Source organism: Neodiprion virginianus, chromosome 5 (genome assembly GCF_021901495.1).
Source record: "Neodiprion virginianus isolate iyNeoVirg1 chromosome 5, iyNeoVirg1.1, whole genome shotgun sequence".
NCBI classification, from domain to species: domain Eukaryota; kingdom Metazoa; phylum Arthropoda; class Insecta; order Hymenoptera; family Diprionidae; genus Neodiprion; species Neodiprion virginianus.
This window is the reverse complement of record NC_060881.1, coordinates 4,870,450-4,896,163: the sequence shown is the minus strand read 5'-3', so window position 1 is coordinate 4,896,163 and position 25,714 is coordinate 4,870,450. Positions and strand designations below refer to the sequence as shown.

The window sequence follows — 25,714 nt, the reverse complement described above, 5'->3', positions numbered from 1 at the left end:
ATACCGGCAACTTTATTCATTTTTTGACACGTGAAAGCTTTTACACGTCTTTTATCTACGACGACTACTAGATCACAACGAGCGGTAAAACGGGTGATTTCACCCTTTGTAACAATATTATGCTGCATATTTCACGGTGAATAGTTTCTTTTATGATCGACGTGTGTAACATTTTCTGACTCGCATACGCGGCCCGATTTTCAAAGAATATGAACGCTGAACGACGAAGTATGTGTCAGTCAGTGATCGATGTCTTCCTACCTGTAACATTATAACAAAGAATTTCCGTGTTTTATTGTTATATAGTTACGATCTTAATATCGAGAAGCAGGAATTTCGCACTTGCGGTAGAATTTAATGGCGAAAAGATTCTTTTTGCTTCATTATATTCGACAATTTTCGATGATCGAGGACAATCACAATCGTGAAAATTTCGTTTATCCTCAGCTGTACATTTCAACAGATACGGTTTTTCAATCGCGGGAATACCCAACGGTCATTCAACAAATTTTTCTTCTCATTATTTCTTCTTCCTTAGCTCTCTTACGCGAAAGCTACATCGATATATATACTGAGATATATAGGTATGTGGAGAGCCTCGTTCAGGGTTGGAAAAAGGAGGCGTAAGCAGCGTCTCGCACTTTTTCCGTGATTTCCCACGAGTAAAATGGACGAAAATGTCGATATTTCTTTGTTGCTTTTTGCCGTTTACGCCAAAGAGGAGTGCTTCTTTATGTATTATGCATACATATGTATACACATGCGTATATATATAATATATATATTAGAAAAAGAGTACAAGTCCGTAAGGTGTAGACATAAAAATAAATTAAAAATATAACAATAATTGGTAACGACCTCTAAATTATTCTCCTAACTCCTCCAAGTTTTATAAACAACTTCTTTAAAATATTTGTCACAAATTTTCCGAGTAACACCTTAAAAGAGAAGTTGAGTCGATTACGATTCGCGTATCGATTCCGCGTACAAAGTGCGTAACTTAATGAATATCATAGCGCGAATGAAAAAGCCACGATATCGAAAAGATTCACGTATAAGCGGGGTGAATTTAGATACTATAAGGCCTGCGGTTAAATTATAGAAATGCAATTCTTATCCCTCTCGGACAGAGTGAAATGTGACACAGGAATGGAGCATGTCATTCCGCGGTGTGAGAAACACCCGAGGGAAAAGGTAAAGGTCTATGTATATGTATAAAGTAAAGTTTATTGGGTAGTAAAAACACGGCGAATCTTCTTTCCTACCGTCCGGATACGGCTGGGAACGTAAAACGAAAAAAAAAAAAAAAAAACAGGAGAAAAAAAGAAAAGAAAAAAAGATCCGCCAAAAGAATTTCTTTTTACTCCTCTTCTTTAACGTAGAGCAGACTGAATACCGGATTCCAGAAATACGTGAAATAAAGGTGGGCGTATCAAACTGAGGAACGAGATAAATTGAAGAAAATTAAAGAGGATGAAAAGCTTGTTGATGGTACATATTTGCAACGGAAACGGCGTTCAGGTATTCTTGCGCTTCCGGTTTTATTACACCTACATTCAAGGTGTGATACTTTCACTGTCGACACTCTTTGAAAAGTCAAAACAAACGCGATTTTAATCATATAAAAGCCGTTCCGTTTTTTTCGCCCATTTTATCGTGAAATTAGATCTCCAAATTTTTTCTTGCGCCTAAGGTCAACATCAAAATTGCCTTGGCACAACAGCCGCGTGATTTTTGATCCATGAGCCACGGAATCGCGGTAAAATCCGTGTTTCTCCAGGGCCAGTAAGCCGCCTGTCTTCTTGATTAATGAACGGTGAGACAGCGTGTGAAAAAAAAATATCCGCGAATTTTGACAACGTATAGCGTGAGAAAAACTTGGCAAATTATCGACGTGGGAAAAGTTTTTTTCTCTCCGAAAACGATACTCAATTTTGTAACCGAGTGACTGAGCAAGATGACGGACGAAAAACCGATCGGCTGATCGTTTCGGATGAAATGCGCTGACGCAAGAACACGAAAAGCTTCTCGTAAGCAGCCGTGCTTCGATTTTATAGATTTAGTTTATAATTCGAAGACAGAAGAAAATCTAACAACAGTAATATAGCCGGCATTTTAAGTAGAAAATTATTCACCCCCAGATGGCGCAATTAATCACGAGTTTTATATATTTCTGAGTGATATTCCAAGTTGTCAAATTTTTAGCTAAAAAAGTAAATCATCGAAACTTTGTGAGAGAAAAAAATTAGCGCGTCATATTACTCCACTCTTTTTGTTGACTCGAACGCAAAGCGCGATTTAATTACTTAAGGTGACGTAGTACTCTCACCCTTACCGACGGAAAATGGTGAGTTTGCCCGGTCGGTAAAGGTAGAACCGCTACATGACCTTAATGCGCAACTGAGGTGTCCGGCAGTTTTAGTTTCTCTGATTTCTGAAAATTCCATTCAACGTACGCGGAAATCAAAGAGAGAAGCATTTGGAAGTCGAACGCCTGCAGGATTCGTCCCTCGTTTACTCGACGCCTGTAATTTCCACCTCGTGTGTTTACGCGGCTTTATCAATAGACCGAAACGACCGGGCAAAGGGAGGCGCGTCGCCAAATCGTCCTTGTGACGCCGACGTTGCTTTTGACCCGACGCCGAGCGTCGAAGTGTTTGTTCCAGGTGGCAACAATTTGCCGAAGGGATAGTTACCCTTCCTTTTTCCGGGCTTGAAGTGGACTTGAAATTCAGGGCAGTCGCTTTTTGCGCTATGAATTTTTCAGCCCCTGTAGACGGAGCGGTTCGAATTTTTACCAGTGTTTCTTCATTTTTCATACCCGGTATCATATTTTCCTCCAGCTTTTGATCACCCCTTTGCACTTCGATATTCAACGTTCGTTTTCCTCGCGGATATAATGCGAGGTACTGCAGGGCTGGCTGAATTTATGGGTCAAAAAGCACGGCTCGAGGTTTGTGCAAGAAAATTACCAAGCTGTTCTCATCGTTAAACCCGCCGACCTTCTGCCTGTCAATATTTTTGCAATTCCTCTTCACGAACGCGAGCTGCCTCCGATATTCGACGTTCTGATGAATTATATATCAACACGTGTATACGTATGATCTGCGTCGGAGCTTAAAATCTGCATTTCCCTTCGTTCGATATATCAATGCATAGTCACAGGGTGGTTCAAAATTTAATACTACATGCGATACATCATTTCTATATATATATATATGAGTTCGGTTTTCGAAAAACTCGCCTTACTTTTCTGTCAAAACTCATTGAACGCAAAAAATTAATAAAAGTTGGTACTGTTCGACACTGAGAAAAATATCATTGGTTACAGTAACTAGAAAAATTCAGTAAAACAGGTATCGTTAAAAAAAAACTGTTTGAATATTGTTGGGATTGCGAAAAATTGAGGACATTGATTATTGAGTACACCGTGTTGTAGGTATACAACAATTTCTCTGGAGTTTGATAAACGTAATTGAAATTTTGTAATCACTTTGATTGCCGGTGCAATAGCAAGGTCCTAAATAAATATGCGACTCATTGCCGTATCAAACCATCTTGATATTCTACTAGCAAAAAGCCAACAGGGAAGAGGAGGAGGAGAGGGGGGGGGGGGGGGGGGGGAATGAATTCGAGGGTTGAAAGTAATATTGCGCGGAAGCCGCAAGCTCTCGGATTAAAAATTGATACTTCACTCGTGAAACTGATTTTCAGCCGAAAGATGGGAGTAGAAAAAATTACGGTGAAACCAGACGGCATCAAGTTATATTATTAACCTCGAGGATCGGAGATTCGGAGTTTTTTCTTCGTTCTCTTCTTCAATTCAGTCGTGAGTAATACGAAACAAAGAAATTTTAATAGTTGGTGTGTCGAAATTCATTAAACTTTTCGTCAAGTTCATCACAAGATAGACGGTTAATAAGAAATTCAATATCAAATTGATGATTGTTTCTGTTTAATTTCGTGAAATACAAGTACTTGAATTGTAAAAAAAAAGCTCAAGCATATCAATGATTTATTCCGAATTGTTTCAGAGTGAGAATTCGATGATTCCTGAATACGCGACTCCCCGGTTATAAAATAAGAGATAAAGTATCGATTCTTGACTCGTCGGGAATCTCCTTGAGGCCATTTTGCAAATCACTGTGAATCCTGAACGGAAGTTGCGGCTGATCCGAGCCGCGCGTACGAGGAAAATCTCTAAATTTATATACACGGTGACATTCGCCATTTCTCGCCTCCCTTCTCAGAATCCAGAATGAGGGCAAAACCTGGTTCAGCGTAACATATCTCGCTGCACTTTACCGCGACATGTTATTACCCGCACGTAACTCGGCTCTCAGCGACAGCTCCTGCGGCAGGTTATGTAATAAATCAGGCCAACATGCATCGCGTTTTCCTATTCCTCGATTATAATCAAGTTGTAATATCGGGTAACATGTTGCTGTGTAAAAAAAAGGTGAAAAAATATATCCAGTCAAAGTAGGGGTGAGTTGAAAACATTCGAGATAGATGGATGACTGCATTTTCGGTTACAGGGATTTTTGAACTTCGGAAACTCTGATCTGAAGTCATTTTTGAGCTGCGTACATATGAGGACATAATTCGATGCAGGATTTTTTGCTCTGCACGATGATCAAGTCAATTTTCAACCCATCGATAGCAGTTTTTAAGGGAAATGCAAAAAACGTCAAAATTTGCTGTTTTCTCGAAACATCCATATCCCGAAAATTTTTAATTCCGACCTATTTTGATTGGAGAATCCGGGCTCTGCGATGCGAAGAATTTACATTTTACATTGAGGCGTATGAAAAAGTAGCCGCACGAAGCGGAATATTTATTCTCTCATCGAGCCGGTTCGCGTAGTTTGATGACGCAGGTTTTCGCAACGTGTCCAAAACCGTCCGTTCATTGGCCGTACTCTAATAATTATTGATGAACTGACGGGCGGCGACGCGCTGCATCTGCAAACCGACGATTGGCAATAAACCCGCGCGTCGAACCGCGACGAAAATCGCGGACAAAAGGCGCGGGCGCCGATGAACGTCAAATTGCGAACTAAATTCGGCAATTTTGTGAATTAATCGAGACTCGTGGGAAGGATGAAGCAATTAATAATCCCAGCGAGAACGACGATTGACGATGAAAATCGATATCATACTTTTGCGATAGTACATTTCTACCAAAAAATTCGTGACCGGCCGAACTTGTCGCCTGGAATTTTATCACTCAACTGGTGCAATCCCAATTTATCGTCACCCAGAGATCGCGGGACTCGAGGGATGGATTTCCATTCAATCCGACATACCTTTAAAATTATAACACCCGCAATGCCCGGCTGGTTGTTTCCAACATCGATACTTTGCGGGAAATTTCATACCTTTGTCACGCGGCTATCGATATATTCGAATATTGTAAACGCCCTGATTATTCCGTGCGGTTATTGGTCCCGTATTTCCGGTCGTATCGATCGTCCAGAAACAGCGAGACTCGCGTTTTCACCGTTCCGCAATTTTCCCAAATTTTCCATTCACTCTTCGATTTTTTTTCTTAAACATCATTCTCTCGACGCAGACGGATAAAATTGTTCTTTTTATTTTCTCGCGAAATCGAATTGAACGGTTCTCTTGATCTTTCTTTCAATTAAACTCTGTGTAAAATTCCAGTCAGAAAAGAAAGGCCTGCACACAGCTAATCATTCTATCAAGCGATTATTCGGACTGTAGATTTTCCACTTTCACGCAGGCCTCAATCCAGATTTTCCAGACGTGCAAATTTTTTGACGTCGAACTGCACGAGTGCTGTTTCCTCGTGTTTAACACGTCGCTGTCTCTCAATTACAAACCCTTAGCCTTAGTCGAGTTCCTCCCCCAAGTTCATCCCTTTCCCTTGTCTATCAGCAGAGTTATTCGCACGGTTCGTATTACAGACTCGACTTCCCGGTGTAACGGCTAAAATAGATCTCAATCTTCTCTACGTGGTATGAAATTATTTAAAATTGGATTCCTCGAAATTTTTGTTTAATTTATACTGACACGGGGCTAATTAGCTTTGAATATTTATTAATCATACCGACAAACGATTCATAACTCAACCGGAACATTATAATTAATTAGTTTTTGACTCACGGAGTACATTCGTTTGTTCCGTATTTTAATTTACAATTTTAATGGACTTCCTGTTCTGAAGTGATTAATGTTCCAAATGTTTTGTTTTGCGTTACGAGACCATTAAAATAATTGACGATATTTTTTTAACAAATTATGTAATTGTAATTCTAGAATATAAATCAGCGGTAATACAGATCAATGTTTCGATGTCAGGCATTTATAACGATTAGAAATTCGAGTTCAAAATTTAAAAAGCAGCTGACGTCAGATTCGTAAATTCGATGTCAAATCACGCGTGTCAACAAAAACAGTTTGTAAAAAGTAAAGTAATAATTCTGTACAACGAATAGACGCGACAGCCTGAAAGAAAGGAATAAATTCGTATAGTAGAAATGAAAGTAACAAACCGTTGGTTAAAATATGGTCTGAAACGTTGCCGCGAATAAACTCTGACTACTGCTGAATATCCATGGATAATTTTTTTTAATTTCCCCAACAATTGAACGCAGCTATCAATAATTATTTAAACGACAGCTAACAGGAGTTTGCGTTTATCGAAGTCTTGTCAAACTAGATAAAATGTAAAACACCATAGACGAAGGATTGGATGTACGCGAATTTATTCGTCAACTTATCGAACATCGATGTTTCCAATCGAATATTTATAACATCTAAAAGCAGGCTACAGGCACACACACACTCGAGCGAATTGACGAGGCATGAATTATTGAAGAAAATTTGAAAACGCCTCGGCTTAAATCGAGGCGCGAGTTATCGCGAAAAGTTTTCACCTTCAGTTTTGAGCAAGAGCGCCGGAGCTTGATATCGTTATAACGAAGTACAATATCAAGGCGCGTATTATACGTAAAACGTTTCCGAAGAACCGTTAAAATTTAAGTATACACACACACACACACACATATATATATATATGCGGTACAAATACTAAAGTTTCGGAGCTGGCTAGAAAAATAAGTTTGGCAAATATTTAAACGACTTCAGATTAACTTGAAATATTCTTTCTCAACCCGTTTACGCAGGGGGAATGCTGTGCATGCAAAGTCTGTCAGACATCGGCAGGTGCTTGAATTCAATTTTAAACGTGAAAGAAGTTATAAGGATGCAGAGTGCATTCGATGCAAGCACGCGTGACTCGCTTCGCATTTCTGATCGCCATCTCACGATGAGAAAACGCCCTGTTGAATAAAAGTTTATTGATTAAATTTTCAAAGTTATGAAAAAAACAAAAAAGAAAATAAATAAATAAATAAATAAATAAATAAATAAATAAATGAATGAAAATAGCGTACATGATTTTTTTAGAAACGTTTTTTTCTTCGAATTTCATCACTCTGCTCACAAATTGTAACAGAGTTAACCATGTATGGTAGACGGAATATGCTTGCCGATAGTGACAATTATTGCGGTGAAACGTGTCAATTTTTTTGTTTTTTGTCCAGTCAGACGGCTCAGCCAGAAATCCGAAACGAGAAGAGTGAGAAGAAGAAAAACCACGCCACCATGCGACTGCAGGGACACAGTTGTAAGCCCAAGGGAAATTTGATTGTACAGTCAGCGCAAGTGTGATCTCAGAGAGGATAGAGAGGAAATTGTGGTGCTTGCGTAGATATAGAGAGGTAAGAATAAGATGATCTTTTATCATTTGCGACTGCACTTGGTGGGTGGAGAGAAGTCGATACCACCGAATTCGAGACGTAAACGGTGACGAATTCGTCAGGATTAACGTTTTTTCGTTCTGACGGTTGCCGATATTTCAAAAACTTGAAATACTTCCGGACTCACAAATTGCAATTATCGACTCTGTCCCGATTATTGACCTTTTTTGGTTGTATCTGTTTCATCCTCAGTTGTAAAGTTACCAAAGAATAAATTTCCAGTGTCTAACGCTCCGAGCAATTGGTTTTAATCATTGTTAATTTACAATTCATGATTTTGAAAGAAAAAAAGGGTCTATAATTGGGTCGAAACGTGTCTATAACTGGTACATTTATCTTACGTGGAAGATTTTCCACGTTCGAGGCGGGAAAATCAACGTCGTACGAAACCCCGAGCAAGTAAAATTGTGCCAGATAAAATATGTCTAGAGGATGGAAAATTTTAGAAGCTAATGCGGAAGTTGTTGCAGGACTGTTATTTACCGCCATTGTGGTACGGAAAACAGAGAGCTCTTTGTTTTTAAGCTCATTCGAGCGAAGATTGTTTGTTTCGTTAGTTTCATTCCGTTCTGTTTAGTCGCAAGCTCGGCAGTTAATGTTGAATGTATGATGTATACGTATTGCCACAAATTAAATTGTATAAATTTGTAATAACTTTAACGTAGACTGAATTTCTGTTGGAAAAATTTTACGTCGATTATCTGCAAGTGTTATAGATATCCGAAAATCAATTGAACAAGAATGAAGATGACTTAGCAATTTTTCCAACTCCAAAATTGAAGGTTAAATTTATCAGCAATCATAAAATCCGAAAATTTGTTAGTTCAAGTGTTTTTTTTTTTCAATAAGATGATAATTATTATTTGGATCGAATCCACGAGTGAAAAAGAGTTTGCTTATTTTCTTTGTCAAATAAATTCAACCTAGTTTCATTTCATCTACAGAATAGTCAACCACTAATTTATTGGGTTTACAGTGTGATGGATATCAAAACTGGGACAAACTTGTTGTAATTAAGGAAAGTGTATAAGGCGAGCTTGCGAGCTGTCAGGTTGGCGAAACTCAGCAGAGAGTGAAAATGGGGTGGCTGCCAACCAATGAATAATTACACTGCAGAATTTATCCTGATTCAAGTGTTTTCCACAGACTGAAAAAGAGATTGATTCAACAATGAGAAAATCACTTTCGTGATTCTACCGAGGTGAGTACAATTTACGTTGACTTTTTTTCGCTCTCATTTTGCGGAAAATCAAAAAAACGAAATGATAAAACTGAACCACCTTGGTTACGATTTTATTTAAATCTGTAACGGATTTCTTAACATTCCGTCAGCGAAAAATTCAACGTTTGTGCTGATGCGGTATAAAAATTTCTGGCGAGTCAAAAATCGTCTACGGAATATTAAAGGAAATGATATTTTCCGTGTGGAAAATACGAGGATTCCCTGATTCCATTATTCCGAAATTTCAGGAAGAAAATATTTTCGCACCACACATAACAAACTAGATAGGTGCAATTTACGGCCCTTCATTTTTAAATTTATTCCGCGTTTTCAGAGAAATTTCTCCCCTCCCTGCATCTATTATCGAATAGACGTTTGATTTTCGTTTTAGACGGCATCTTCAGGAATACGAATACCTGAAGATAGAAATCGAGTAAATTCGATTCGAAAAAAAAACTAGGAGTAAACCTGCGGTGATGAATGTTGTTAAAATTAGTTGGTGGTGAAAAATCGCTTAATACTTTGAAATTGCATCGAACGACATCTGTATAATAATTATATGGAGATATTTCGGTAACTATTTAATCGGTAAGAATATTCGCGACATCTTCCACTCGAATCGCTAAAAAGGAACTGAAACGAGTTTTATGTATGCAAAATGAAAGCAAATCAACGCAAGAATGAAATTAATTTGCTTAGTAAAATGAAAAGTCGGACGAATTTCATTGGAGAAAAATGAGGGAAAAAATAAAAAATAAAAAGGAAAACAAGCATTCCAGCAGCGCGAGTTTTTTTTTTTTTATTTTTTTTTTAATCCTCAAAGTTCTGCGGAAGGCGTGACAGGAAATACTCAACGAGAGATCCTGCGAGTTGAACGGGTGGCTGCTGCACGCGTCAGGATATCCGACAAAGCTTCGGAGACGTGACGTGAATAGAATCGCTTAACCGTCGATTCATAGATCATGAATTCCGGGTATATTAGTGATAGAAAAGCGGACGGCAGATTTTTGAATCAGGGACGAACTTGAGCGGAATGATTGCGGATTATTCGAGTGACGAAATTGAAAAGAAATTCTAAAGGTCGAGAATTGCGGGATTTTATTCAGTCGAGAAAAAGCAAAAACTGACGTAGACGTAATTAAGTCACGTCAAGTTCGTCATTCGGGTTGTTGTGTATTCGAAAAACGTTGTTTCTTGTTTTTACTGCTGAAAACGTGTTCCGTGTACGTATTCATATGATTTTTTTTTTTGTTAATATTCCCAAAGCGGAAACTCCCCCCGTTACTTCGCCTCCTTTGTTCGTTTATTTTTTCTCATTACATTCCCTCTTCCTCGCAGGTTAATTTTTCATCTCTCTCACTCTATCTCCATCGCCACCTTTATTTTTTATCCTCTTCTCCAGACAAGGAAAAAAGTAAATTCACCATTTTTTATCAACCGAATACCGGAGTAATATCTCCTCAGCTTCTTACCTGCAACGTATGAAAAAAGAGACGAAATGAAAAAGTAATGAAAATAAGAATTTAAACGTCGTGCTAACAAAGGCATTGTTTCTGAGATTCCTAATTCTCTAAATTGGTCCTTTTCATTCCGCGCAACCGTCAACGGTTTGTATTAACCACGAGAACAACGCGAGCAGCCTGCTGCGAAATCATGAGACAAAGCCACCGCGAGCACAGTAAATACGCTTGATGCCTCCTTTATCGCAAACAGGTTATTAAAACTTGCGTATATAAATTTATATTTTTGAAACAGAGCCACTTTTATATGACGTGGACGGGAATTCTCAAGATTGCCAGAATCTGCTTCAATCGCGTAAAGAGCAATGCAATTATGATTCGCGGATGTGACTGCGAGTCAGTTGAGTTGGAAAGAATCATTTTCAAATTTAAATTTTTTATCCATGAACAATGTTATCGAAATAATGAATCGTAAGAAAGAATGTAAATGCATCGTTTCTAACCCTAAATGTCAACTACCTCGCACGTTTGTACTATGTAGGAAAAATGGTTGAACATGTTATAAATGAATTAACTTGAAAGAACCTGAACAAAGAATTTATACCAAACACTATCGATACATACTCAATGCAGTTAATGCCACAAGAAAAAATGCCGTTCTTTGTTCTGATGAAAATTGCATTGTTGATTGAAAATAACTGATGATAATATAAATATTAATACGTCGTTTCGAACCATACTTGAAATGTAATTTCAAAACAACGAATTCACGGAATTTAATTTTCGAAAAGAACTCTTAAACTTTTACACCCCGCTGAATTTGACGTTAACCGTACGATGCGGCGGTGCGAGACGGTTGGTTCCGGTGCGTTTAACCTAATTAAAGCAGAAATGGGTGAAGAGGACGAGCAAAAAAGTTACCCCTTGTGTATATACATACAGCTCGATAAAAGCGTCCCCATTCCGTCAGAGGGTTCGCTTACTTGGCAGCTGAGACGATAGAAATAACCCTGTATCGAGGGTTAAGCCGGGAGGACGAAATCGAACGGAGCTCTCATGTCTCACCGCAATTTATCCAAGTGAGCGTCACTCCCATAAATTTTTGCCCCATATAATGAGGAAGCGACGAATTTCATGGCCTTCGTATTTTCATCAAATTACCTTATTACACCCTACAACCTTTTCCCTGAATCGTTGACACTATCTCCTAGTCGAAACTGCACGCACGAATTTCACCGAAATTTCACTAAGGGTGACAAAGAATTACATTTTACCCCATGGCGTGCCGTGGCTACCTGCCTGCGAAACGAGGAACCGAACAAAGCACCCGGTCCGTTCATTTCGCGAACGCAACCACCCCTCCGGGTGAAATAAATTCCCCTCTGAATTCGTCACTTTGTTTCACTCGACACGCGACGAGGGGTTGGTTAGCCGTTGATCGACTCAACTCGGGTTACCGAGGAATAGTATGAATGAAGGAAATAGCGGGTCGATTTTACAGCTCGTAAAGATCAATTTTCCCAAATTTCACCGGAGGCAGAAAAATTTTCGAGCCCCAAAATGATACACCGTGCAAGGGTTTCAAACAGCCCGATGCCGTGATGAAAAACCATGACGCAACAAAACTCCGCAGGATCGGGTCAGAGAGGGTGAGGAAATAGGATATTTTTTACAATTGTTCCAAAAACTGAATCCAAATCCAATCCAAGACCTGTAAATTGACAATATCGATCTTATCTCTTACTGCAAATGAAGGCGGCTCACGATAATATCGGCCAGAATTTTTGAGGGTACGGAGGCGGATAACTGGCATCAATTCCCCGAGGGAGCTAGAGCCCTACAAGGTTTCCCGATTGGAATAAAACCGAGTTACGAGGGGGCCGGCATTCGGAGCCTACTGTGCAGATCGCGTGCCCGCTCCCGTTGTACTTGGGGGAATAACGGAGGCCATCTCCGAGACATTAGGAGGCATAAAACACCCCCGGTGCACTCCCAACGGTTTATTGGAACGCCCGGGACTGAAGAAGCGAGTGAATGACCACCTGTTTCATTCCCGGCGAAACGAGGCCATCAGGACTGCTCGACGTGCGTCAAAACCGTGTTGTATAAGAAGGTCGGACCGAACGTTGGACGGAATTCTTCCGAGTAAACGTCCCAGTATGTCGGATTGCCTACCACTGAGGGTGAAAAATATCGGTAAAACAGATACCTTACTATTACCCAAGTCAAATCATATAATCAGGGAATGCTTCTGCGTGGGTCATAAAAAACGTAACAACAGCTTACTGGCAAAATCCACACAACCTGGCTGCACGGGCAGTTCCAGCAAACTTGCGAGGACTTTAAACGCGCTGTCAGCCGATAACTCGGTAGGTCTGTCTTATCGATATTTGCATCCCTTAGTGGTGGGCAACTCGATGTACAGAGGGTGAAGTTTCAAGCATACGGGGAATACTTGCAAATTGCAGGTTTGTTAATTCCAGCGAATTCCCAGCTCGACATTCTGGACTGTCCAACTCCGCGTCAAAGTTAATTCTGCGAATCACTCATCGTACGACGTAACTAAACTCGCTTTAACTATATAACTATAAATTGATACTGTGCCGAGGAACGGAAAACATCGCGCTGCTTTCCAGTCCGTGAAAGAACTTCTCGTTTGTCTCGTTAGAGATGCGAAAAACTCCGGGTGAAAAGCCATTTCAGCGAGTGCTTGCACCGCTGTCGGGCTTTTTTATACTAGGTCGGAGTGATGCAACGAATGTTGCAAAAACGTGCGTTCTCCACCTCTCTTCTGGACATATCGACTGTCGGACGAAACCGTCAGCTCGGTTTTCACTCGTCCATTTTTTCCGTTGAAAAGTTACGGTGTGCACTTCGAATGGAAGTGCAAATCCATGGAAGTGCGGTACGTGATCCTCGGGCTGCACTCGATGATCGTGATACATCGTGGTCCGGGAATCAGCTCACGTTTGCCGTCCCACCGCTGTTACCATTGTTGGTATTTCTGGGCAAAGTTTACGGACGAAACGGTTCTTGACGACGTCGACGTGGGACTTGAGTCGGCCTTGTCGTGCCTCAGACTTTTCCTGAATCCTCTGCATCTTCGGGCGGAAACGGGACGACTAAGGAGACACTTGCGGGCTACCGAGTCTTGTCGGGGAGTAAAATGGACTCGGTGAGACTCTCGCGATCTCTTCAAGTGAGGTAGGTGAGGTGATCCTTGGTACGATGTCTGTTCACCTAATTACCGGGCTCCGGTGATGGACACTTGACGGACATTTTTCTACTCTCAACTTCACCTTCCTTTGTCAAAGGTATTCTCGAACCTGCCACGACACCAAGAAATTTGGTAAATGTCAATCTGCAGATCAACATTTCCAAAGTTCCAGTCGTGTTCTTAACACCTTTCTAACATGGCTAAAGACCTTCTTTGAACTGATGATCTATAACTTGAATGAAAGAAGGATTTTTGATCACTGTTCATCGGTATTCCAAATGTTGACGATGATCAATTCAGGATTGAAATTGTTGGACAGGACAAACCCCTTCGGTCAGGGAAACTTAGGGGAGCCAACCAAGTATCAGAGAAGTTTATCTACGTCAGAAGGAAGCAGTAGCAGCGGCAGCACCCAAGTCCTGGGAAAATATTTATCAATCTACCCAAAGCTCCAGCTGCTTAATACATAGCCACGTATATATGTACCTATTGAATCCATGTGCCGTGATATAGAGTTAGCCAGTATAGTTAGACGTATGTAAGTGGTTCGAGACTTGAGCTACGCATTACATAGTCATGGTTTTAGTTATTTCGCTTCTTCCGTCTTCTTCCGGTATAAAATGTGTTGTGCGCACGTTATCCCAATTACAATAAAAATCTATTGTACCTAATCGTGAAACGTCTCATTCGAATTACCTCCAAACGCCTCAAACCCAACAGGACCCAATTCGTGGAATTAAGTTACGCCATCAAGCCAAGGGCTGAATTCGTAATTTCCAATTACCGAAATCACGCAGCCAACTGTTCACGTCACGTTTCTCCCATTCGCGTGCTGCCCACGCCGAATATGCGTAAACGGTATTACAGTATAACAACAGACGCACACGCGCCAGATCAAAATCAAATCTGTTCTCACAATGATCTCATTATCTAGGTTAATTCGAATTCGCAAGCATTAATTACAACGATGATTGTTCGGCTGTATGTTCGGTGACATGGCAACATTTTTATATTTATACCAGTCAATATACAGTGGAATTGAAAAGCGTTCGATACAGATGAGATTAAGACTCGTACCTTTGTACAGATCGTACATTTTCCTAATTGATCAGAATCGATTTTAAGTAATTATTGCTGGTTCAATGTGACACATTTAAACTGGATAATACTTTTAAAAACAAAGTGAGAAGTTGACGTTCAAAATTCCACAGGTTAGTTCATCCTAACGATTACTTTATGATCTATTACTCTTATTGCCAGACCTGCTCCCCCAATCTCTCAACAACTCTGATATATAAACGGTGGAATTTCACGAGGAAACGATTATTTTTGGCCGTACAATGAAACCTTTCGTAACTTTTCGCGTACGAAATCATGGAGGAATGAAAATACAACGTTGGCAAGGCGAGAACTCGATATCCAACTTGAATCTGTTGAACTACGAGACAATTGGGGTTGGGAATTGTGGTTAACATGAAAAGCTCGATTGAAGCGCGGGGATCGGAGCAAAGGGGGCCAGTCTTAAATCGTGGAAACTAGTTCAACGTCCTGGGATTTCAAGTGGGCCGCGAGATTGCTGCGGGGAATCCATAGGGTGGCCCAAAGCGTCGCTTCTTCTCCTTTATCAGAATTTAAAATACAGTGTTTCGAGTACACGAGCATGGCAGAATTGTTCCCGTGTGCGGGTATAACCGCTATGCTAATGCAACGCGCGAAACGGCTTAAGGAAAAGTGGCTCGCTTTGCATAATATTCCTAGTAACATTCTTTCAGCCGTTTCCGTTATACGGCACAAACCGCGAAAGGGTAGCCTGCCTTTCCACCCCCAAGAACTTCCGGGCGAACTCCTCCTCGGTCCCGGAAAACCGGCGATCAACTGCACGGGAGATTTTTTCATTCGCACGATGAGGAACTCTTTTTCGTTTCTTGGTTTTTCTTTTTTATTTCTTTTTTTTTTTCTTTATTTTTCTTCTTTTCATTCACTTTCCCTGAAATTTTCCTCGTTTTATCCGTCGCACGTTTTATATTTTCTCATTCTCTGGAACCCCGTTCGTAGAAATTTATAAGACGAGGGATTGTTCAACGTTTAATTATTTACTTGTTTGTTTTCTTATTTACGAGGGTGTTTTATCACCGAGGCTGACCACGACGACCGTTTTTCCTGCGAGCCGATGGTTAGCAACGATGTTGAATAAAAGAAAAAGAAAAACGTGACACGCGAATTCTCCGCGGGTAATATTATTTACACATAACTGCGGTTTTCTGTTCCGCAAATATATAATTCATACCTTGAATAAAATGCAAATACGGCAGTTTTTTAGCAAGAATTAACCGTCGCTTATTTGCATGTGAGAACTGGAGCGAATTTATAATTTCGCTGTGTTATTTTTGGTAAGATTATAAATACACCTCATTTTGTTAATACTACGAACATTGGTTGAAAAACGAAAAAAAAATGAAAGAAAAAGAAAAAAAAAAAAACAACAACGACATCGCGTAACGTAATTATGAAAATCAGAAATGAGCGCACGAAATACTTTACCGAATAAGTAAACAAACGGGAGTTCGGGTTAAAAAAAACAGATTCTCTTTGGTGGGGAAAATTGGAAAGAATACCGAGGCGTGCAATATATGAAAGAGACCTGAAGTACCGTGGAGGTAATACGACGAGCAGAAAATTGAAAATCTTTTCGCGAAGGTGAAATTTAGTTGGAAATTTTTGCAGCTGCTTGACCGGACGGAATTAGATTTTCTCCCGTTGACCGTGTACTGAAATTCCCTGCTGAACAATTCCGATCGATGCAAGAGGCGCAATTCTTTAACAACTTGAAGGCAGCTCTGGTCCACCGAGTTCTAGAACTTCTTATTCCTGGACGACCAATTCCCAGTTGCAACGGCGCAGTTAATGGCTCGATAAATTTCATTTATCCTTTTCCCTTTGTTCCTGCCGCCCAGCACGGTACGTAAAACCGTAATTGCGAAGCATCGGACCGACGGCGCGAGGAATCGAAAAGCCCGTTGCAGGCCGCTAAATTGCAATTTGATAAAAGAAGGCGGGAGGTAGCTTTTCTTCTTTAAATACGCTGGTCGCAACAAGTGAGGTTCCGAAGGGCGCAACAGGATCTTGCTGGGAACGGTTTCGGACTGTAGGATGAAGATCCTTCGTTTTCAGATGCTTGGAGAACCAGAACCGCGAAAAAAGTGATCGCGGTTCGTCATTCCTTCGAAATAAAACAACGGAAGGTAAATTTTCGGTTATGGAAAAACGATCGACGATTTTTTAGTCAACTTTAACCAATTTAATAATTTTTCTTGCCATCTCATATATTTCTTTCTACTTTTCTTCGAAAATGCGGACCTTATAAAACCTTCAACCCAACTTTAAATCCTAACATTTTCTCCCCGAGTCCGAAAAGAAGGCAGAAGACTTTTGGTCATCTATCATTCAGGGAAGGAAAGTCTGGATCTGCCTAAAGCCAAATTACTTGTAAGTTCGTTGTATTTCCGGAGGTGAAACGGGCGGGACGAACTTTAAGGATTGTTTGGGTAAATTATTCAGAAGAGTGTTTGATTATTTTCAATTCAGCTCCGTGGCCCGAAAACGCCGTCAAAGTTTTCCAGACTTGAAAGTTTCCCCAGTCGCGGACTAATTACTATGCGGAAAATCTTTTCCTATCAACAAAATGGCACTGCCATTGTTATTAGCGATACCGAATAGCTCTGAACGTTTTTGTACGGGCGGGGCGTGCAACAATCGTAATTCAATCCAAGACCCGGGAATATTGCTAATTACTCTATACAAATTTAATCTACGAACTGGTCAACCTGATGTTTGTGATCGTTACTATTTACCCGAGCGAATTTCAACGCGAACGCAGAGAATAACGCTGTCGAGTTTTAATTAAACCACTAAATTTTACTGTCAAATTACAAACATTATACACAATGCCAAATAGCCAAATGATTTACAAATTTCAGACACATTTTGGGATACAAATTGATTATGAAAAAGCGATAATAAAATGATGTAGAAGAGTTTCCAGTAACTGAAACAAATTTCAGACGACAAATTTGGGTGAAAACGTTTCCAGATTGTTTTTAATAAGATGAAATTCAATGCAGTGTGTCTAATAAGCAAAACATGCGATTCTTGTCTACTTGTCCGCCGTAAAAGAGAATACACAATAATTTCAAAAGTTTCACAATTCCCAATCCATATCATTATACTGTCAACAATTTTCCAGTCGATAGAATATTTTCACAAAGGATCTGATAACGATTTTACAGCGATTAATTATTTATCGAAATTACGATACGACAGTGATGAGATGGCACTTTTCTTCTGAAAAAAAAAAATTTGACATCATCCGAGGGGTTTCGATTCATTGCATAATTTTATGTTTGCCAAAGTTTCGACCATCAAAAATCTTTAACCGATAAAAAATTAAATTTTCAAACTTATCCCGTCACCCGATTTTCTATCCCTACGATGAAAAAGTTTCTCTGGAATTCCCCTTTGATTTCGATCACTCCCGGCGTATATTTTGGCTGTCAGCTAAGCTGCGACGTCTATAAACAATCCGGAAGGGAAAAATTGACCTGCTCGAATTACGCGCAGAGTTACGCGGAGAAACGGACTGGGCATTTATAATTGCGGATATCGCATCGCGTTGCAATTTTGATTTCAACATCTGGAACACGCGGAGTGACGATTATCTGACGGTCAATTACCCGGCCTGAACGGAGACACGAAAGCCGATAAACTGCGAGCGGTCAATTTGGGATTGATTCAAGTTTCGCAAAGTTATGATCACCGCTTTCGCCGCCTCGTTAAACGTCGTTTACGGCGTTTAAATTGGCGCTGAATTGATCAACTTGTTTCATTGATGGAAACGGAACGATGTTGGAAACTCAACCAAGCGATATTCGCCAGTCTTGCAGTTGCAATTTTGTTGCAAGTATGATGACGCAGCTGCGATGCATGCGTGTAAAGTCACTTGTATAAACCGATTGGCATGAAGAAATAATAGCTGGAGTTTAATTCGAGATGATGCACAGCGTGCATGAATGCCAACAAGATTAGATTCCGAATTCGCAACTGTTGAATTTCATTAAATACTGTACTAAAAATGAATATTATCTGGTATCGATAAGGCGTATTTTGCATTCCAGAAATCGTTGCATGTTTAAATAAATGGAGCCACAGTTAAGATCTTTGAATTTCATCTAGGATTTTTTAACAAAAAATGTTTATTTTTCCCGAGGAAATTTCTCATCATTTTATTTTTCTGCAATTACAGCAGACCTTAGAGCTCTTAACATGTAACTGAGAGTTGAAATGGAACAGAAAGAAATATTTTACCTTTATTGATGAAGCACGTCAAGCTTTTATATCCTTCAGCGAGAAACTTTCAGGTAGATATTACAGTTTTCTAGTTATGGTATAATTCCGAAGTTGAAATGATGTTTATACCTATAATATATACATTGCGTTGCGCTGTCATGTACATCTGTATGTATGTATAAAAGTATACAATATACCTGCATCCGCACCGTGGACAAGCATTGTTGGATGAAGCGTTAGTAACTTGAGCTGCACAATGGAACAATTTGAACTTGCGAGTTGCTGCAACGGAGAGAGAAACGGATACGCAATTATATCGTCGGCAAAGTCCCGTGAAAATTAATTGAGGCAGGTAATGAAAGGCCGTGCGATTAACTTTGTTCTCCGCGGTACAGAGTCGCGGTGCCAACTTGTCGGTAGAAAAAAAAAAATTAACTTGTATTTTCGAAATGTTCCGTTCGAGTTGTTCCGTACGATTCATGCTGTGTCGCGATACAAGCCTGAGCTTTTATTTTTATACGCAAACATGTATCACTTGTAAACAAAGAGAATTTTCAATTTTTCCCAAGGGCTGAATAAACAGTGCAGGTAAAACTTTGAACGAGATTATTAACCGATTTTCCTTCACTCGAACAAAGACGCTTATACGTGAGAATTTTAACAGGCTTTTAACGGTTGTTTTCGCTCCGGTCCAATCCTCGATTAATTTTTTTTTATCAAATTTATCCGATGAGAAAGAAAAAATCGGAACACGTATCTACTTCGCAGTAAATAAAGTATACATTTCTACACGTAAACAAATAAATTCCAAGGGGATAAAGGGCCAGAGAAGTGTGAAGAAAAAAAGCCACCGAGCTTGAAAGTTTTGCTTGTGAATTATGTGAGGTGGTTCCCAATATCGATCACATCTTCGACGTAACGTTAGAGAGGTTTCATCTATCGGATTTAAAGTTTCTCGGATAGGGATATAAAACTTTTCCACGTATTTCGCGACGGTGACGAAACAGACCGGTTCCCGGGATCTCGGCATTGTCTTGGTTCGAGAATATTTCATCCGGTTACCATACCGGGAGGTGAACTCGAGAGGATTTTGCTAATTCCAAAAGTACGGTGAACAAGAGTGGCGAAGACTCGAGAACTTGACTTAACCCAACTTGAGTCGAATAATAGAGTCTTCGTCGGTCTTGAACTTTCGCATTATTCGTATAATTTTCGACACTAAATTTCTTGCTCAGAATTTATCGCGCTAAGTGCAGCGAGATTGTAAATCGTTCGTTAAATGCTTTCGCAGAGAGCGCGAATCATCCGATCATCCGATCGGTCTGCAATTAAGCTGCGTGTAATGGAACCTAAGAAGCAACGAGCTTTTTTCTTCAAGCTTTATCTTGCTCGGTCAGTTTGGACGGGCTTCAGCGACTTGGAAAAGAAATTCTTATAAGTTTTAGTTACGGTAAGAGACAGGTACAACCAAGATGAGGAAGAAGATACACCGCCAAGAAATTAAAGGCAAGGGCAGCGGAACGGCTGCTGGGGGTAAAAGACGGTGCCACTTGTTACGCGTCTGACGGCGCGGCGCGATTTTTGCTCAAACGATAAGTTGTTGAAAAACGGCCCTTGAAGAAAAAACCAAAATTGAGGATAACGAAGAACGAGGAAGAATTCTAACGAACGATTCAGCCAGACAATGAAGAAGTTTGGGCAAAGACGGAAGAACTGGGATGGTAAAAGTGCGAGAACCGAGGGTGTGGGTGATAAAAAGTTGAGAGTAAACTCACCTTTTCTCGCGTACTAATCACTCGAGCGCGTGGAAAAAATGGAACATCGCGCGTAGAGGGAAAAAAACGTCGGGGTGTTACGCACAGCTTTGAGGATCGTCGAGTTAGCGCCGGAGTTAAGGGTGAGGAGCGATCGACTGCGAGCCACGACCTCGTGCTCCCGAGGACTCCTCTCGCGTCTGTGAAAGGGAGACGACGTCGTCGGCGAAGAGGAGGAAGCTAGCCTCGGTCTGCGCGAGCGCTCGCCCTTCCGAAAGAGCGGCCATCCCTCTCTCGCTAGGGTGAGACGAGCTTCGGGTAGGTGGATGGAACGCGGTTCGCGGCGGCAACTGGGTCAATACCGAAACCACCCCCCTGCCACCCTCGAGCACTGCTGGGTGAACCTGCAGGTTCACCCCTCGCTACCTGAGCTCGAGCCTGCGGGTTTTGCGCCTCCGCCTGACCCCCGGACGATTATTAACACACCTGGTCTTCCGGGCGTTCGGCCGGATAGATGCGAAGTGCGAAAGGATCCTCGAAGCGGACCGACTTCCCGCGGGAACCGCGTTTCGACGTCGTACAATTGATGGTGGGAAATCTCGGGTGGGGTGGAAATTCCGAATTTGGAAAGCTCCGGTAACTATGGATTCGGAATTTTTTCATGGAGAAACTTGCAGTTAGGAAATCAAACCTTTGACGGAACATCGAAGCTTCGAAGGGTGCGGAACCTGATGCTCCAAGATGCAAAAGTCCAAGGTTCCGAAAAGGCGAAAATGAAAAAATTTCAAAACCTGAAACATCAAAATTCCGAGAGATCAAAGATTTTCAGTTCCGGGAATTTCTGGCTTGGAGTAATTTTACCACTTTGATCTTTCTTTGTTTTGTATTTTCGATATTTTTACGATCGGAATCTCGGTCATTCTGATTATCGGTTTTTCCCATTTTTTCTACCCGCTCGTTGAGTAAACTACGCGGTGCGAGTAGATTTTAACTTTCGGAAATTTCATTCTACCGAAACTTTACTTTTCGAAACTTTGCTCAATCGAGACTTGAATTTTCGGAATCACGCATTTTCTAACCATTCGAAATTTTGCTGTTCCGTAAAGGTTTGATTTCTTTGCTTCAAGTTTCGCCACAAAATAATTCGGAATTAGGCGCTTTCGGAACTTTTCAAATGCGGAACTTCAATCCTGCACCAGAAATATTTCATTCGTTATGTACGCTACATGACATCCTGGTAAAACGGATGTAGGAGAGATTGTCAGTTTGATATAATTTTTCAGGACAAAGGAATTTGCATTTCGCATTCAACAAAGTTCAAATTTCGTTGACCTGAAAAGTTGGGTCGAATTGACTTACACCACTTGCATTCTCGACCACTCATATATATGTATAAGCTTTGTGCTGTAATAATTTAAACATTGTTTGTATTAGCAAGAAAATGTGTAGAACAACTGCGACTGTTTAACTGAATTACAGCTGTGAATTATGTTATAATGAATAGCTCTTCGTTTTACTACGTTGTTACAATCCTTGAAATAAAATAGAGCACGAATTATCGCAATAAAAAATAACAGCCACGCATCTCAGATCTTCTGTTTACAGCTACAAAACTCATTTTCATTTTATCACCGGAAGTACATTTTTCAGTTGTCGCGAAGAACCAACATATTCAAAGACTGTACGGCAAGCAAAACTACATCTATATCTATTTTTCTTCGTGTACCGTAAATCATTGCGCAACACACTGTTTGCATAACTTTATCTGAACTGTAAAATAATCGTCCTGGATGAATTTCTCTCATATGTTATCTCGTAAAGACAATATGAGTAGAGTTTTTTACTTTCATCTTCATCTAGATAAATTTACTGTTCGTCATTCATCTTCATATTCGTTCACGGTAGAAAAACAGAATGTACTGCTTATACCTATACTGAAACATATACAGCCGAAGTTGCTGATGCAAAAAAAAAAAAAAAAAATGAAACTCTGATGGAATTTTGTAAAAATAAATTCGTACATGGAGAATAATCTTATTTTCATCTAAATAATGGTCATTGTCATCTATAATATGGCGCAGTATGCGCTCATTTGGAATTGAAATTTTTATTCTAACGTAAATAAGCTCCGAAAAGTGCATTTTCTATTCCTTAATGTTGCTGAAAAAATATTACGAGGATATATTTGTTAAAATTTAGTTACCTTTGACAGATTAAAAACGACTAGCGGAAAAGTTGAATTTAAGGGTATATCATAAGATATGAACAGATGAAAATCACCCACCTGTGAAGTGTTATTTGAAAAAGGTGACTTAGGAAAACAAACGAGCTTGAAAAAGAGGGAATGTTTATTTTACGTAGCCGGATTTTTTTCATGCTCCTGTTACACACCTCACTTTATCCAAATTCAAGTTTCTTGCGCAGCACTAAAAAATACCAAGTTTTACAAGTCGCTGGAAGTATTCTCAGCTCCTCTAACGTGAGTCACTTGATTCATTTACGCCGCTGTCTAAGACTCCGAGGTTATTATTAAACCATCCACTTTTCACGGAGGCGGATGCAGGACTTCGGCCCAGCATTCTGCAATCCCGGAGCAGTCGGTATACCTTTACATCCGCCCTGCTGGGCCATCAAGAATTCACTCCCTGGAGCTGCCCTGCATCGTAGAAGCTTTAGCTGAGCGAAGTCAAGTCGCGATTTTCTAGGAGTTTGCAAGCTGTGGAGAGCAAAGCAACTACTACGTACGCCGAGATGAATAAGCTGTACTTTGTCGGCTGAATACACGTTTGTTTCCGGTTTGTAACGCGACCATGGCACTGCTTGCGCGTATAAACTGGACACATGAGAAACGGGCGAACCTGATGTGATGATTAATTGATGGGACAGTGTGAGCTTGCACCGATGATGATGATACGGGTCTCAGTTACGACGTAGTTGATCCCAGAAAGGCCTGCCTCATCCCAGACGGTGCTGAGAGTTGTATAAAAATTTATGAGATAAAAAACTATTATTTGTGAAAATTGTTCATCGGTTGATCGGTAAATAAATTATCCCTGCTTTGGTTCAACTCGCGAATCATCGCATGCTTTAGAAAATAAAAATTTGAAGGATGAAAATTATTTCTGGCAACGATATTTCGACTGTCATGAATATATTTTCCACAACGTATGAATGAATGAAAAAATTGTATTTTTATTTCTCGTCGATGCAACCATCAATGAAACTAAGAGAGCTGGAATTTTTCCGAGCCTAGGCCAACACCATTGATTCTTTCTGCACGGTTGAAAAATAAATCACTTTCATAATAATATTAAAACGTGACTGGATATCTGCGTTTCACATTTGTCGGAGTTAAATCATACTCGTCACTTTAAGCTGAATATACGCGAGAGACCGCGATGATAAATGTGTTGAGGAAAACTGAGGGAGAAATAATTTTCGGGTTAAAACAATACACAATTGATTCCTGGTGATAAATGTATTTTATTCAAATAATGTTAGTCGTATAGTAATAATACACAAAGTTGCGCATGTAGAATTAATAGTATACAATCTGCATAATGTGTACATACGTACAATCACCGATTCTTTCAGCAAAATATAAACATTCACTTCATAAATGTAGAAGACGCTTATATTTATGGTATTCCACTATTTTCAGTTGTTCCTTTGCTCTACACCGTAGGATGATGATGCAGAGGATTCCATGCTGTTTGTACAAGGAGTATGAAGACTTTGGAGAGTTGAAGGATAATTGTATTTGCGGAGCTGGAAAATTGCTTGAACAATAAACTTTGCGTGGGTGATGAAATGTCAAATGACCATAGCTATGTAAAAGTAGAAGAAATCGTAATTTTTACAAAAAACATTGTACTTTCTTTGTTATGTTCAAAGAAACTGGTCTACTGAATGATTTTTCTTAAGTGATTAGTTTTAATACACTTATATGTTTACTTAATTGAGTACCTTGATCTTTGGAAAGTTGTAAATTGTACAATGATGATGAAATAAAGAAGTTTTCAATGGGCGTATTAACTGAGTGAATTTCGTTCCGTACCTCCTGTTACAGAACAAGCGGAACTCCGGAAAAACGTTCGATAAAGGTGAATACAGGTAAGAATGTCCATTCCTCGAATTCATTCGCTGTTGTTACTAACTCTCCAAATCGAGGGTTTGAACTGCGATTTGACGGAGGGTGAAAGCGCCTCTCTCCAATCCTTTTCAGTAACTTCTTTATCCTTCTTGTCTCCAATCTCTGACATTGCCTTTCGTACGAATTTGTTGATCGTGAGGAAAACCAGCAACAATGATGAATTTTGAAACTCGCAATGAAGCCACGACTGCGAGGATCCAACGATTGGAGCCACGAATGCTCGCCGACTCAGACAATGAAAATAATATTTCCGTGGCTCGTGATGTTGAAATATTATCACGGGGTTCATTCTGTGGAGCGGAATAACTGCAATGCAATATTGATAGGTAGGTATACGCACGGTTGTAGGTCGCGAGAAACACACCAGGTTTATCGGGCACCCCGAGGTTACCTCGACCTGGCTTGGGAATTATTATTCAGTGGATCTGACAGTCTAAATCTCGAAATCTTAATCTGAAAATCAAGCCTTACATTCTTTGCGTGGTTGCAAAAAAATTGACTTTTCATTTCAAACTGTATATTTGTGGACCTGACAAACCGATTGCACGTTCAGAAACAATGTGAGAGTCATCTACGAGAGCAAGAAGCATCAACGGTTAGGATTCTTCGTTTTTCGGCTGGATCTTTTTATACAATAATCACAGCGTATTGGGACTACGCTTGATCGGGTTCTCTCGCGAAATGACGTCGGTATAGTGCCGGAGAGAATTTATTCCCGCACTTTTCAAAATCACTCAAATTTTGGCCAAAAATGCAAAGGGGTCAGCCTTACTTTTTTT

General features: G+C 40.1%; 1 protein-coding gene and 1 long non-coding RNA gene across 4 annotated transcripts in view; one reads left to right on the top strand and one right to left on the bottom strand.

The window, feature by feature from the left end:
- Positions 1 to 20,994, bottom strand: part of LOC124304332 (leucine-rich repeats and immunoglobulin-like domains protein 1) — a 57,449-nt gene extending 36,455 nt beyond the window's left edge. For both annotated transcript variants that reach the window (XM_046762376.1, XM_046762375.1), the window contains exon 1: positions 20,804 to 20,994. The gene's annotated coding sequence lies outside the window, so the exon portion shown is untranslated. The remainder of the gene's footprint in view (positions 1 to 20,803) is intronic.
- LOC124304335 (uncharacterized) overlaps positions 1 to 24,776 on the top strand; it is a 52,421-nt gene extending 27,645 nt beyond the window's left edge. The window contains exons 3-5 of one of the 2 annotated variants that reach the window (XR_006908151.1): positions 7,571 to 7,747; positions 8,763 to 8,987; positions 24,444 to 24,776. This is a non-coding gene — a long non-coding RNA (uncharacterized LOC124304335). Of the gene's footprint in view, positions 1 to 7,570; positions 7,748 to 8,730; positions 8,988 to 24,443 lie in introns of both variants that reach the window. The other variant, XR_006908152.1, reaches the window with a different exon arrangement.
- The last annotated feature ends 938 nt before the right edge of the window (positions 24,777 to 25,714 follow it).